A 15,512-nucleotide genomic window follows, 5' to 3' on the forward strand; every position below is an offset into this window, starting at 1 on the left:
ATTATCCACAAATGTAGGTCAAACAAGAAGGTAAAAAACAAGTCTATCAAAGAAATATCTATATCATCTCCTAAACCCATGCTCTTTATTTTAATTTGCACACACACCAGGAAAGTTCAAGATATCACATGCAACAAGGAATATGCAAATACCTCACCCGCATATGCCACATGCTCAACTTCTAGTAGGATCATCAAAGACTCTTAACCAAACAATCACATGAATTCAACTTTTAGACAACAAGTACAAGAGTCATAATCAAGAACCTAAGAGTCTCAAAAGTAGTAACTCACACAATCAATATTCAATTTTCACACAAACCCACTTGCATCATGCAGTCAAAGATATCACCAATAAGAATTTCTCGTTCATTCCTAATATAAAAAATTTTAAATTTACACTAAAAATGAGAATTTCCCTACCCCACACTTAAAAATCTAATTTGTCCCTGATGTATACTTTAAAAGTTGGGACAAAAATACTCCCTGAGGCCTCTCGGCTTAGCTAGTAAAATCTACTTGCACATCAAGTGGATTCGGGGACCCCACACTTAGTCTTCGCCATATTTCTTAGCTTATATTTTTTGTACTCAGACTTTCTATCAACCTGTGACTCAACAAAAACAAAAAATAGTAAGTTAAAAACTAAAAAACCTAAAAATAAAAACATACCATAACTTGGGTTGCCTCCCAAGCGGCCTCTGATTTAGTGTCGCGGCATGATCTAATTACGACTTATCTAAATTCCTTCATTATCTTACTCACACTTAAAGGCCATCTTTTTATTCATTTTTTACCTCTTGACTATGAACTCTCAAGGTCAATATCTTTCTCAATAATAGCCTTTTCAAGCTCATCAATCTTTATCATGTCAGGCTCAGGTGGTTATTGCTTGGGTGGTTATAGCTTAGGCTACTTAATGAAGAAATTCAAAAAGGTCTTGTGTGGAACAGGCTCCACGAACCCACACTTATCCCCTTCAATCATAGTAGTAATGGACAAGTCTTTATATTGTGATAGTGTGTTAATCGGTTTTTACAATTTAAAAATTATCTCTTTATCCTCCAACTTCATTGTGAGTGTGCCTTCTCTCACATCTATCAAAGCTCCTTTCGTCGCTAAGAGTGGACGTCCTAAGATGATCGGCACCTATTTATTTACCTAAAAATCTAAAATAATAAAGTCAGTAAGAATAATAAACTTACCAACATTTATGAGAACATTCTCTATCACTCCTTATGGATGGGCTATGATCTTGTTTGCCAATTGCAATAACACAGAGCTCGGTATAGGTTTCCCTAAGCCCAAAGTATTGAACAAGGAGAGGTACATTAAGGTGACACTTTCCCCTAAGTCACTAACTGCATGGACCACCTAGTTATTCCTAATTTGAATGTGTAGAGTGAACTTTCCATTGTCCTTAGGCTTTTTAGGCATCCTCTGTGTCACCATAGAGCTACACTCTTCAGTGAGTGCTACCACCTCCACATCCTGTAACTTAACCTTATTAGCAACCACATCCCTAAGAAGTACCTTGAACCACCACTATAAATGATATAGATTCTTGTTTGGCTTCTGTTTGAAGAGCATAATCTTACTATAAATTCTCACAGTTTTTCCATATGGGAAGAATCATAGTAATTGAATTTGTTAGCTCAGTATTTAACCACTTCTTCGCTTCCCCTAATAGTGAAAAGGGAAAGAGTATTAGCCTCATATAATTAGTTGAGATAACCATAGGGATGGTGTGTAGCTGATCTCTAGAAAGTTTTGTAGGTTGACTTGTGGATTTTCATGAGAAAGCCTGGTGAACTATCCACTGCTGATTAAAAGTTGCACCATATTTGTTAGAGATCAAAATTACCTCCAGCCGCTGGTTTTTAAAAAGGGAGGTCAAATTTGTTGGAAGTGGGATTGCCACTTCTCTAACTGTCCTGTGTGTTGCTTTTTATTCAGCTATGATAGCAGGATTATATTGATATTCCTATATTTACAAAATATGGGGGAGAATGATTGCTTTTCTCCTTCACTAATGTAAGTGTTACTTGGGTTCGGGACTTGGTTAAACTAATTCCCTATCTCTTGCCAGCTTACTAGAATAAAAACCTATTTCCTATAAATACAAAACCAAGACCAACTGTAAAGAACCAAAGAAATCTACAAATAAAAACTAAAATAAAAATAGTTGCCAAAAGACAAGTTCCTAGAAACGGTGCGAAAAACTTGACAGTGCACATGTAAGTGTACGTGGTCTACCAAGTAATATAGTGGCCTTCAAGAAATCCGAATATTGATCACATAAGGACTTGTTACAACAACTACCAAAATTCTACTTCACTTATTGAGATTAATTTGATGCAAGGTAACCAAAAAGAGTCTGTGATTGGTAAACTAAAAATAAAGTAAACAGTTCATAAAGTAAAAGAATTGAGATAATCAATAGAGTTAATCCCAGGGTTAAAGAACTTCAAACAATCATACTACACTATTGAACTTCATTTGTTAGATCACTTATCTTGTTTGTTGATTTGTAATGTTTATCACATAATCATGGTCTCCTAACCTCTAATCGTTTGCCTAACTTAGACATTACAACTACATCGTTGAGCGGGGATGTAATAATCCAATAAAGTGCTTAAAGCTATCATCCTACATATGAACTAAGCAAGGCTTCTAGGTACATCCTTATCCTAGATGTTAATTCGAACTGCTTATCTCATAAGGAATAAGAACCTTACTTTGTTTATCTCCACATTTTATCTTCTAATTCCCCCTCTCGAGTTCATAAGGTCGACAATATGTATATTCTAAGGGTTGAAAATCCTTAAAATTGATCAAACAAGGATGAACAAACAACTAAATATGATAATCAAATCAAACAAAATCAATTCAAAATGATAGCAGTCATGTTCTTGGCTTTAACCCCTAAAAGGAAAGATTTATCCACTAATCGACATAATCATGATCCAAATACTTGAATACATAACCAAATCTACAAAAATCTAAAGTTAAAAAATAAAAACCCTAAATAAAGTGTTTGGAAACCGCTCCTAATGCTCCAGGACGTCCAAAGATAAAGTACAAACTATTTAAGGTGTGTTTTTATAGTAGGAGACAATTGTCGGCATGTAAATAGAGGTGGAGTGGCCTCCTTTCGTGCACCACACTAGTGGAGGATGTGAGGGCTGTATTGAACCGATCAAATCGGGTATCCATGGGATCCATAGCCTACTATGGCTGAGGCATTGCGGGCTTATAGCGTGTAGATACTGGAATTTGCTTTCGCAATGTTATCTAAGTGTTATTGTCCCTCCTAGCCTTGGGGTGTTATTTTTCCTTCAAGTCCAGCTTGTTAAGCATCTATATATCACCATATTAAAATCACCAAGAATCCTACATTATCAAACACCTTTTATTTGAGCTTAACACAATGAAACATCAAGAACAATAAGCTAAAAACTCGAGCTAAGACAAGCCTTGCACCTGTTGATCTTTAATTTATTGCATTTTTTCTAGGCTTGTTCCAATTACACTTAGAACAATATAAATAAGTTTTTCCACTCTTAATTACCGATTAACATCATTAGGAACTCATTTGTCACAATAGATTCCATCATGATAGACTAGAACAACACCTAGCTCAAGCTAGTAAAACTAGTTTTCTTGACTAAACTATAATTGATCGATTTAAGTCCAAACTTATTTGAAAACACTTTTAAACATTACAATCACCTACTTTAACTCTTAAATTCTTATTTATAATATAATTCACTCATTAAACACACGAATTTTCCTCAAAACAAGGCTAAATAGGTTAGGATAACTATGCTAGAATACATAAATACACCTAACATCAGTAGCACCTGGATAATGGCATAGCTCGAACCATGAGCCTCAGCTAGTATCCTTTCCTCAACCTGTCTACATTTGGAACACAAAGTATACCTTGATATCAAAGTATACCATCTCACCCTTGGGAGAAAACCTCAACTTTTTAATCTTGGACTGCTTTGAATATTTTGTTAAGTGTGGGATAATTTTGTTTTTTCTCCTTTACTTCGACAACCAAAGATGATTCGAAACATTTTAAAATACTACTCCCCCATCATCTATTTCAAGAAAAGATTCTCCCAAATGATCCAACCTATACATTTCTTTAGCCAAATCTTGCTCTCCCTCTTTTACATGGGACTTACTACCCATAGATAGCCTACGAAGTGCATCTACCACTACGTTAGCCTTTCTCGAATGATAGAGCACATTTATGTCATAATATTTAAACAACTCCAACCACCTTCTCTGACAGATTCATCTCTTTTTAAGAAAATACATACTAAATACTATTATGGTCAGTGAAAATGTCAACCTGTACACCATAAAGGTAGTGCCTCCAAATTTTTAAGAAAAACACCACCGCAGCTAACTCTAAGTCATGGTCATATACTTATGAGGGAAGTTGCGAGAAGCTGAAGGATAAGCTAACTTTGGCTTCGGTGTTGACCTTGCTGGAAGGAACTGAAAGGTTTGTGGTTTAGTATGATGCATCTCGGGTGGGACTTGGTTTGTTCCAATGCATCATGGAACGGTGATAGCCTATGCTCCTAGGAAGTTTAAGGTGCATGAGAGGAACTATCCTACTCATGATTTAGAATTGTTAGCTATGGTATTTTCATTGAATATCTGGTGGCACTATTGTATAGGGTGTATGTGGATATCTTCTCAAATCATAAAAACCTACAGTATGTGTTCACTCAGCAAACACTTAATCGTTGGCATAGAAAGTGGCTTGAGCTTCTTAAAGACTATGACATGAGTCTTCACTACCATCCATGTAAAGATAATATAGTTGTTGATGCCCTTAGAAGGCTATCCATGGGGATTTTAGTTCATGTTAATAAATAAAAGTGAGAGTTGGTGAAAAATATTCACCGTTTAGCTATCCTTGGTGGTCGTCTCTTGAACTCTAAGGATAGTGGTGTGTTTATTCAGAAGGTAGCATAATCGTCTCTTGATGCTGAGATAATGGAGAAGCAGATGTTAGATCTTGTCTTGTTAAGGATCAAGGGTGGTGTTAGCAGGTAAAATGTGATGGTATTTGTGATTAGTGGTGATGGCACCATGTGGTACCAAGAGAGGTTATGTGTTCCTAACATTAATGGTTTACGAGAAAGGATATTGGTTGAGGCACATAATTCACTCTACATTGTTCATCCAAGTTTGATGAAAATGTATCATGACCTCAAGGAGATGTACTGGTGAAATGGTATTAAGAGTTATGTGACTGATTTTATGGCCAAGTGCATAGTGTGTCAACAAGTAAAAGTTGAGCACATAAGGCCCATAGGGTTATATCAAGAGATTGAATTTCCTGAAATCAAATGGGAAGTGATAAACATAGATTTTGTTACTAGTCTTCCTCAGTCTTATAATCAGTTTGGGTCATCCTTCAGACAATGACAAAGTCAGCTTAGTTTTTTCCAGTAAGGACTAATTTTTTGGCTGAGGATTATGCGAGGTTGTACCTCCATGAGATGGTGATGCTTCATGGAGTACCTATTTCTATCATCTTTGACTATGGTACGCAGTTTACATCTCACTTTTTGTGGGCATTCCCAAAAGGGATGGGGATAGAGGTTAGCATGTGTACTACTTTCCACTCACAAATAGATGGGAAAGCAGATAGGACTATTCATATATTGGAGGACATGCATCATATGTGTGTGATTGACTATGGTTGTAGCTGGGTTGAGCATTTACCTCTTATAGAGTTTTCTTACAATAATACTTTCCATTCTAGTATTGGGATAGCCCCTTTTGAGGCATTGTATGGTAGGATATACAGATCTGCTATTGGATGGTTCGAGCTTAGTGAGGAGGATATGTTTGGCCCAAATTTAGTTTATAAGGCTATGGAGAAGGTGAAGGTGATTTGGGATAGCCTTAAGGATGGCTAAAGTCACCAAAAGTCCTATGTGGATGTAAGATATAGGAACTAGGAGTTTGAGGTTAGGGATAGGGTGTTCCTAAAGGTGTCTTCTATGAAGGAAGTAATGTGGTATGGGAAGAAGGGGGAGCTCAGTCCCTAGTATGTTGGTACGTATGTGATCTTTAGGAGGGTTGGCTTTGTTGCTTATGAATTGGAGTTACCCTCTAGTTTGAGCTCCATTCACCCAGTATTCCATGTCTTTGTGTTGAGGAAATGTGTAGGTGATCCTTCCTCGGTTGTTCCTTTAGAAAGGTTGGATATTTTTTATTCTTTGTCTTATAAAGAAATCCCATTTGAGATCTTGGATCATCAGGTTTGTCAACTACGGACCAAGGATATTGCCTCTGTAAACGTTCTTCAGAGAAACCATAGGTGGAAAAGGCCACTTGGAAAGCGGGAGAGGACATAAAGTTCAAGTATATGTTCCTATTTCTTGCTCTAAAAATTCATTCAGAAGGTATGTATTCTTCATCTCATCTTTGTTTTTGAACTTGGTTAAAGGAAGGATTGATTCATTGCATCGCTGTTTTCTTACAGCTTATACTTCTTAGTCTATTACTTGGGCACAAATGATCTAATTGGGGGAAAATTTAAATACCCTGGGTTTTGGTCCTTGGAAATTTCCTGTGTTTTGAGCCTTCTGGACATGATTAAACTTGGGATACTTGTCGCATGATAGCGTACGATGTAGGGCATCTTAGTCATTTTAATGACCCATCAGGTCATTGTCCGTGTTCTTGCTTATTTTCACTAATAGAGCTTCTCCATAGCTACCCCAAGTCATTAGTGACTTGCCAAAATCGATAGTTCGATTACCTGGTCGTTCATTTAGTTTTTAGAACCACTTTCCCAATTTGAAGTCTTTATTGGTTCTAATTGACCATTGGGAAAAAACTTCAGTGAAAAACCTAAAATGTGAATTCCGACTTCACTGACATATCTAAAACATCAAAATCTATGTGGTTACATTTCTCATTTTCTCAAAACGAACAAAGAATGCATCTTGAGGCATTAACCAAGGATCGTAACCAAGTTCCAAGCTTAAGCCATAGCCTGGCATAAAGGGAGATACCACGACTATAGAGGGAGAAGTACAAATATGGTGTCTCAACTTCGGCCAAGAGGGGTCCGTGATTGCACTACCTAAGGCCTGGGCTAAGCCTATTTAATAGTTGTCTTGCCCAAAATTTTGGCCATTTTGTGCCTCCCTCTTGAGCTATAAACCCTAATAGAGTGTAAAATCTTCAAGTGAGTTTTGTGGGTTTATTAGGAGCTTGAATAACTTGTGTAATCCATTTTTGTTATAAATCTAAGGTAAGATTCCTTCTAGTTTGGTGTTATTTCTTGATTTCTAGACCCAAAACCCCTAAGTCTTTAAGGATCAATTGTAGCCACAAATGTGATTGATTTACTCAAATTTCATAAGGGTTATAGCTTATTAATGATATTTGGACAATGGGTTGGTCTCAAAAACTCATTTTTCTTATGTAGACCCACTTAGGCATTTGGTGTCATTTTGGACCCATGGAATAATGGTGCCATAATGGGCATTGATAATCTTGTAATGATGCTTAAATTATGTTGTTGATAGCTTGGCTCGTGGAAGAAGCTTCAAGAAAAGAAAAGGCAAAGCTCATTGGTTCGTGAGCAATTTGGACTCAAGGTAGGTTAGGCTTGTTTATAGTTAGATTGAGCTTAATTGTAGTATAATTATGATATCTTGTGAGATTGGGTGGGGTCTTAGATGAAAAATGGGTGAATGATGATACTTGGGATTAGTTGATCCTCGTAGGGTATTAAACTTATAAAATGTGATTCTTGACTATAGCTTAGAACTATAGAAAGTTCTACTTGTAGTCTAATGAAAAGGATGAGAATACTTTAGTTGCTCTAGTAGAGGAGAATGATGATGTTGACTGACTATAAGAGTATGTTGACCTAGATATGACTAGTTATTATTTGGCCTTAATGTTTGGGGTGACTTAGAAAGGATACTTGAAGAAGATTTTCCCTTATAGGCCTAGTAAGAATTGATAAGCCCTTATAGTGTGATTTAGATAACCTAGCCTAATTCTAGGTAAAAGTTAGTCTTGTAGATGTGAACATTGGCATTATTGGTATTTAGGAGTAGGACTTGACCTGCCATAATCTTGAACTATGTGATTCCTTAGTGACTAGATACTTGATGAATGTCTAAGTTATATTATTGAGGTTATAATTGTTAAACTCAATTGTTGGTTATGCATGTGGTCAAAGGTTGGATAATGTGTACACTTGATTTATTATGTTGTTTTCATAACATGGATAGCCTTGGAAAGTTTTGTAAATTGAACCTACGGTTATGCTATCGCGTGGCTTATTGATGAGTCCACCAAGTGAACCTCCAATTATGTTACCACTCTTGCTATAACCTAAGCCTAATGATTAAGCTAATGTTTATGTGAAGGATTTTCATTTGGAGTTAGTATTGTGTAATGTAGGAGTAAAAGTGGCATCTATAGAGTATGCACTTGACTTATAATTGACTCGCTAATAAATATGTTAACTTGGAAAAGTGGTAATTGCATATATCATTTAGCTACTTATGCTCATGTATCTATTTATATTATGTAGTGATGATTATTAGTAAAATATGATGTTATGTGTTACCTTACATCACTTATACTCTATCATTATGGGTTGTACATGCTTATTAAATTATGTTCATATTTATGTGTATAATGATGTTATAATGATGCCCTAGTGAATTTGGATAATATAATTATGTTATGATGATGCCCGGTGAATCCAGAGGATATAATGATATTATGATGATGCCCGATCAATCCAAAGGATATAATGATGTTATGATGATGTCCATTGTATTCGGATGATATAATGATTTTTGATGATGCTCGATAAATCCGAAGGATATAATGATTTTATAATGATACCTGGTGAATTTAAAAGAGGTAATAATGATATGATGATGCCCGGTGAATCCAGAAGAACTAAGGATGTTATGATGATATTATGTGTGGTGAGTATATATGAATACAAGAATGTATGTAAGGTTATGCTGTGTATGGCTAAACCCATTTGTTGACTAGGGATATGATTTCTTCCTTGGTAAAATTGTTATCTATACTTTTTCATTAATCACTAGATAAGAGGTGTGACCCTTGTTAACTCTAATTATTAACTAGAAGTAGATTATTTCAAGTATTGGGTTAAGGCTAATTGATATGTGTAATCTTATGTTGAACCAAGGACTCACCTATTTAATCTACTTGACTTGGATAAATGGTTACATTATGGAATTTTTTCTAGTAAAGTGGCTTATGTGATAACTAGTTGTCTCTAATAAATGACTATGACTTGTAGGCTAGAAGCCTAGTAAACTAATTGGTGGACCTTACTTATCTAGAATATGGAAACTTGTCCTTAAGTTTATGATATGCTCAATGATAATAGGCCTAGTATTGTATGATGAGTGGTTAAGTTGACATCTAGTATGTGATGTCATGGTTGCTTAATTGAGGACTTATATAATTAGAAGGGTAACTAAAAGATGGCTTTGTGATGGGTAAATAAATAATAGTGTTGGTAACTTGTAGCTATTCCTTATTTGATGACTAGTAAACTATTAGACCTGCAAATTAGTGGCTCATGGAAATAGAGGCTAGCTAGTATATTCTAGACATGAAGTTTATTAATGAGTTAGTGATTAAATAGCTATATAACCATGTTATGGTAATATCGGCTTCTTTGTGTCAAATTACAATATTGCTGATGATTATAGACCTTGGTAAGAGGCCATGGAGGGAATGTACAACCCGTGGCTTTGGTGAGTTGCTTGTATAGGTGTGCCTTGATATGTTGATGGATTTATCTTTGGGTGTACTCTCTGGTGTTACGGGATGCTGTGATGATTTCCTTATTTGTTTACCTCGAGTATAATTCCTGGCGATATGGGACATCATAGTAAGTTCTTTGCTTTATACTCTAATGATGGTAGTTTTTTTTACTATGGTAATTACATAATTGTTATTGTATATATGTGACTTTACACTTCCAAAATGATTACTCATGTTGTATGAAAGTTATGGTATATTTGGATATGGAATATCGTACTATTGTACTAGTTCATTAGTTATCTTATATAGTGATATTGAAAAATATTCATTTTCAATTCTATACCTTGACTTTAAGTTATTGTCTTACTTTATATCTTACTAATATTATAATTTAGCTTTGTCGATCGATGATGCCTACTGAGTACCCGTGTTTTGGTACTCATACTACACTTTTGTACCTTTTTAGTGGTGACTCAAGTTCTAGTTGTCACCGTTGAATGAAGGTCATACGGTGTTGAACATCAGTAGATAGAGTGAGCTCTTGGAGTTTGAGTTGCCCTTTTTCCCTTCTATCCTTATTCTGTCTTTTGTATTTGAGATGAATGTATGAGACTATTTAAGACTATTAGACGTTAAGTTGTAATATTATTGTCGAATGTAGAGATGCTCTTGTACTAATACTATCCTGTGATAGGATTGCTATTCGAATATTAGTTATTTCTTGTAGGAATGTCGTTCTTTTATTATGTTCGTATGTAGGGTCCATGTTTGAGATTCCTACCAAGGTAACCCATTGCATAGCTCTGGGCTACGGTGTTGACTTACCCATTGGTGGGTTATGGTAGGAGTCATTATGACTCAAAAATTGGGTCATGAAAAATTAGTATCAGAGCCTAGGTTTCACCGATATTATTGGTACAAGATAAAGTGTGTAATAGAATTATATGGATCGGAACATTGACGTCCATTTCCTATCTTCAAGAGGATATAGGACATTTTTAGGAGTCCCTCACTTCTTTCACTCATAACATGCTAGTAGTCTGAGTTTGTTTGTTGGATATTCTCATTACTCTTTTGTAGATTCCCAGGACTCGTGCTACACTTATATGTAAAGAGGGTCCCAAGACCTAGACTTGAGATGTGTCCCTAGTTATGGATCAGGGTGGACCTCCCCCGAACTCTAGTCCTGTATCCAACCCAGATACTCCTCCACCCAAGTCAATCGTTGGTCTGGGATTAGCCCAGGCTCCTCCAGGATTCATCCTCTCTTCTTTGCTTATACATGTTTTAGTTCAGCTATTGGGTATTTTTGATGGTTCGTAGACTACTAGGACAAGGGTGTAGCCTGTAGCTATAGCTCTTGGAGTTGAGGTTCCTCCTATGTAGTTGTTCAGCTGGCAGTCACTTAGCCAGTTATGACCCAGCCTTCTATGTCTACTGAGGAGCAAAAGACACTGGGTAGATTCTTGAGGTTGGCCCCACCTAGGTTTTCTGGTGCTCCTGGAGAGGATGCATTTGAAATTCTGACTGGCTGTGAGGATAGGATTCATAGGTTAGGCCTTGTTGAGACGCATCGTATGGAGCACACCATATTTCAATTGGACTAGTTTACTTAGAACTAGTGGAAAGGTTTTATGACTTCTAGGCTAAATGGATCTTCCCCTCTCCTTTGGGCTTAGGTTTCCATAATGTTTTTAGAGAAGAATATCTTATTTAGATTTAGAGATTGTTTAAGAGATCAGTTCTCTAGATTGGAGTAGGGTTCTATGACAGTCGCTGAGTATGAGGCTCATTCTATGAGTTTGCTAGGCATGCGACTTCTATCTTGAATATGGAGAATAAGAGTTTGTTGCTTTGTGCAATGAATGCAACTTTCTATTCTAATTGCTAGTAAGAGTTTGGTTGTGGTGGGCAGGACTTTTGTTGGGGCTTCTGAACATACTAGAGTGATAGAGGACATGCAACATGAGTTCTAGATAAGATGCCCAAGTTTTAGGGCAGATTTGGTGGGATTCATAGTAGTTCTCGATTTAGGGGGGGGGGGTTTCTAATGCTGGACATTCTCCACATCCATCTTTTTAGCTTCAGAGTCAGACTAGTTAGCCAGTTCAAGAAGCTTTTCAAACTGTTGATGGGGGCCAGTTTATTACTAGTGGTTGCCCTAGTAAGGGCAGTGATCAGTTCTTGAGATGTTCATCTATAGGTCATGCTAGGCATTTTAGCTATGCCAGATCACCCGGAGTGGTGAGTTCTAGTTCTGCTCGTCATTATTGTTTTACTTACAGACTTCCTAGTCATTTCTCTAGAGAATTCCCTAGTTGTAATGCAATGGTTGTTTCAGCCGAGGGAGCTGCTCCTATTAGGGAAGTTCATCCTTCAGGTAGAGATGGTTTCCAAGGTTGTAGGGATGATTACTAGGGTGCTCGAGGAGGTACTCAGGCAGGCAGGAAAAGAGGTTGGTCAGGTGCCCAGCCAGGTGAAAGGCGTTGTTAGTTGTATATAGTACCTACTAGATATGAGGCTGGGACTTTCAATATTGTTGTTAGAGGTGCGATTTCTGTATGTCGCAAGTCGTCTCTTGATTTATTTGATCTCCAATTCACTTATTCTTATATATCTACTTATTATGCACCACGGTTTTACTTGACTAGTGCTTTACTATCTATGCCTTTATGCGTATCTACTCCCATAGGTGATTGTTTAGTAGTGGATTGAGTATTTAGATCATTTGTTGTGACAATTAGTAATGTTGATACTTGTGCTAATCTTATTATTCTGGATATGTTGCATTTCAATGTGATTCTAGGCATGGACTGGTTACCCCACTATCATGCTGTCATGGATTGCTTTACCAAAACCATTACCTTAGCCATTCCCCGCGTACCCCCAGTCGTATGCCAGGGAGCAATTAGTCATAAGCCGACGGGTATTATTTCTTATGTTTGTGCCAGAAAGCTTATATTGAGGGGTTGTGAGTCTTATATCGCCTATGTATGTGATACCCATGTAGAGAGTCCGATGCGTGACTCAGTTCTTGTTGTATGTTAGTTTCCTGATGTGTTTCCTACTGATCTTCCTAGTATTCCCCCTGACCGTGAGATTGAGTTTGCTATTGACCTTCAGCCTGGCACCTGACCTATATCTATGGCACCTTATCGTATGGCTCCTGCTGAGCTTAAGAAGTAGAACTCCCAGCTCTAGGATCTTCTTAGTAATGGTTTCATTAGACCAAGTGTGTCCCCATGTGGAGCCCTTGGTTTGTTTTTAAAGAAGAAAGATAGGTCGATGCGAATATGTATTTATTATAGGTAGCTTGACAAGGTGACTATGAAGAACCATAATCCTATGCCTCATACTAATGATTTATTCGACCAGCTTTAGGGCGCAGCTGTATTTACTAAGATAGATTTGAGGTTCGGTTATCATCAGTTTAGGATTCCGGCTGAGGATATCCCGAAGACGGCCTTTAAGATGTGTTATGGTCACTATGAGTTCTTGGTGATGTCTTTCGGGCTGACTAATGCCCCACCCGTGTTTATGGACTTGATAAACCATGTGTTCAGAGCCTATCTTCACTCCTTTGTTATTGTATTCATTAATTATAATCTTCTATTCAAGGATAGTGAGGAACATGAGTGGCACTTGAGGATTGTGCTCTAGGTCTTGCGAGAGCATGTATTGTTTGTCAAGTTCTCCAAGTGTGAGTTTCAGCTTGATTTAGTGTCATTTCTTGGACACGTAGTGTCCAAGGCGGGTATTATGATAGACCCGGCTAAGATTTCAGCTTCGTGATTGGGCTAGGCCTACTTCTCCGACTGAGGTTCACAGTTTTTTTGGTTTGGTTGGTTATTATAGGTTGTTTGTTGAGAGTTTTGCTACCATATCAACACTTATGACTTGTTGAGTTGACGGTAATCAATGCACATATGCAATGTACCATCTTTCTTATGCACAAATAGAATAGGTGCACCCCACGGGGAAACACTGGGTCTGATAAAGCCTTTGTCTAAGAGATCTTTGAGTTGCTCCTTCAACTCTTTAAGTTCTACGGGAGCCATACGGTATGGAGGAATAGAAGTAGGCTGAGTGTCGGGAAGGAGATCAATCTCAAATTCTATTTCTCTATCAGGTGGGACCCCTGGGAGATCTTTTGGGAAAACATTGGGAAACTCATTAACAATGGTAACTGACTGAATAGTCGGAGTCTCGGACTTGAGGTCTTTAACTCGAACTAGGTGATAGATGCAACCCTTGGGAATCAACTTCCTAGCTTTGAGGTAGGATATGAAATGGCTCTTCGGAGTTACAGAACTCCTGAACCACTCAAAAACAGGCTCGTCAGGAAACTAAAACTTGACCACTTGGGTACGACAATCTATAGACGCATATCATAAGTTAAGCCAATCCATGCCTAGAATGATGTCAAAATAAACCATATCTATCTCAATAAAATCAGCAAATATGACCCGATGAAGGACAGTGATAGGATAGTTCTTATACACTTGCTTAGCAATAACAGATTCTCCTACCGGGGTAGAAACCAAAATAGGCTCAGAAATCCGTTCAGGGTCCATCGCAAAATTTATAGCCACCAGAGGTGTCACATAAGAGAAACTCGAACCGGGGTCCATCAATACATACACATCAAAATGAAAGACACGAAGTATACCAGTGACAATATCAGGAGAGTCTTCCTGCTCTTAGCAAGGTGGTAGAGCATAGAAGCGATTCTGGAGCGAACCGCCAACAATACTAGAAGAGGCGCCCTAAAGAGGAACTGTGTGAACTACGGAAGCGGGAGCACTGGTAGCCTGACTCTGGGGACGAGCATCTAGACTCCCCTGTCTAGTATACAGAAAATCTCTAAGTTGGTGGCCCAACTTACCATAACCAAAGAAACCCCTTTGATCAACAAAACACTCGCTAAAATGATCTCTACCACACTTGGCACATGAAGGAGGATGAGGTCTGTTACTTACACTTTCCTAAGACCTGGATGGGATAGGCCTACTCCCCTACTCCTTCCTGCTTCAAGGTGTGGTAGCACTAACTGAGGAAGGCACGGGCATAACCAGACGTCCCTAAAATTAAGAGCGGTTCCCTCTATGGAATCTGGACTGACTGAATCCCTGCTGCTCTGATCTAGCTCTTTTATTCCTTCTTACTCTCTCCCTCTCTTTCACCCTATCATCTTTAATTTGTTGGGCATGTATCATCAACTGAGAAAGGTTCATCTTCTTATTAAGCATAGCAGATCTACACTCTTTTACAACGTAACTCGATACGCCGACCACAAACTTGCTCATGATGGTCCTGGAGTCAGCCATCATACTAGGAACATATTTAGATAACTAATTGAATCTAAGGCAATACTCCTTAACAGTCATGGAGCCTTGTCTCAAATTCATGAATTCCTCTATCTTTGCTTCCCTCGTCTCAAGAAAAAAGAATCTATCCAAGAACGCATCCTGGAATAACTGCCAAGTCATGGGAGCAGCATCCTCCCCTCTACTCATACTCCATATCTCCACCCAATCATATGCAATATTATTCATTCGATAGGCATCCAATTCAACTCTCTGCTCAGTCACATGCATAATCTGGGTGATCTTTATCACTTTATCCAAGTACATCTATAGGTCTTCACCTACCTTTAACCCATAGAACTCAGGCTGATTCATCCGCATAAAA

Source organism: Capsicum annuum, chromosome 12 (assembly GCF_002878395.1).
Source record: "Capsicum annuum cultivar UCD-10X-F1 chromosome 12, UCD10Xv1.1, whole genome shotgun sequence".
In the NCBI taxonomy this organism is placed as follows: Eukaryota; Viridiplantae; Streptophyta; class Magnoliopsida; order Solanales; family Solanaceae; genus Capsicum; species Capsicum annuum.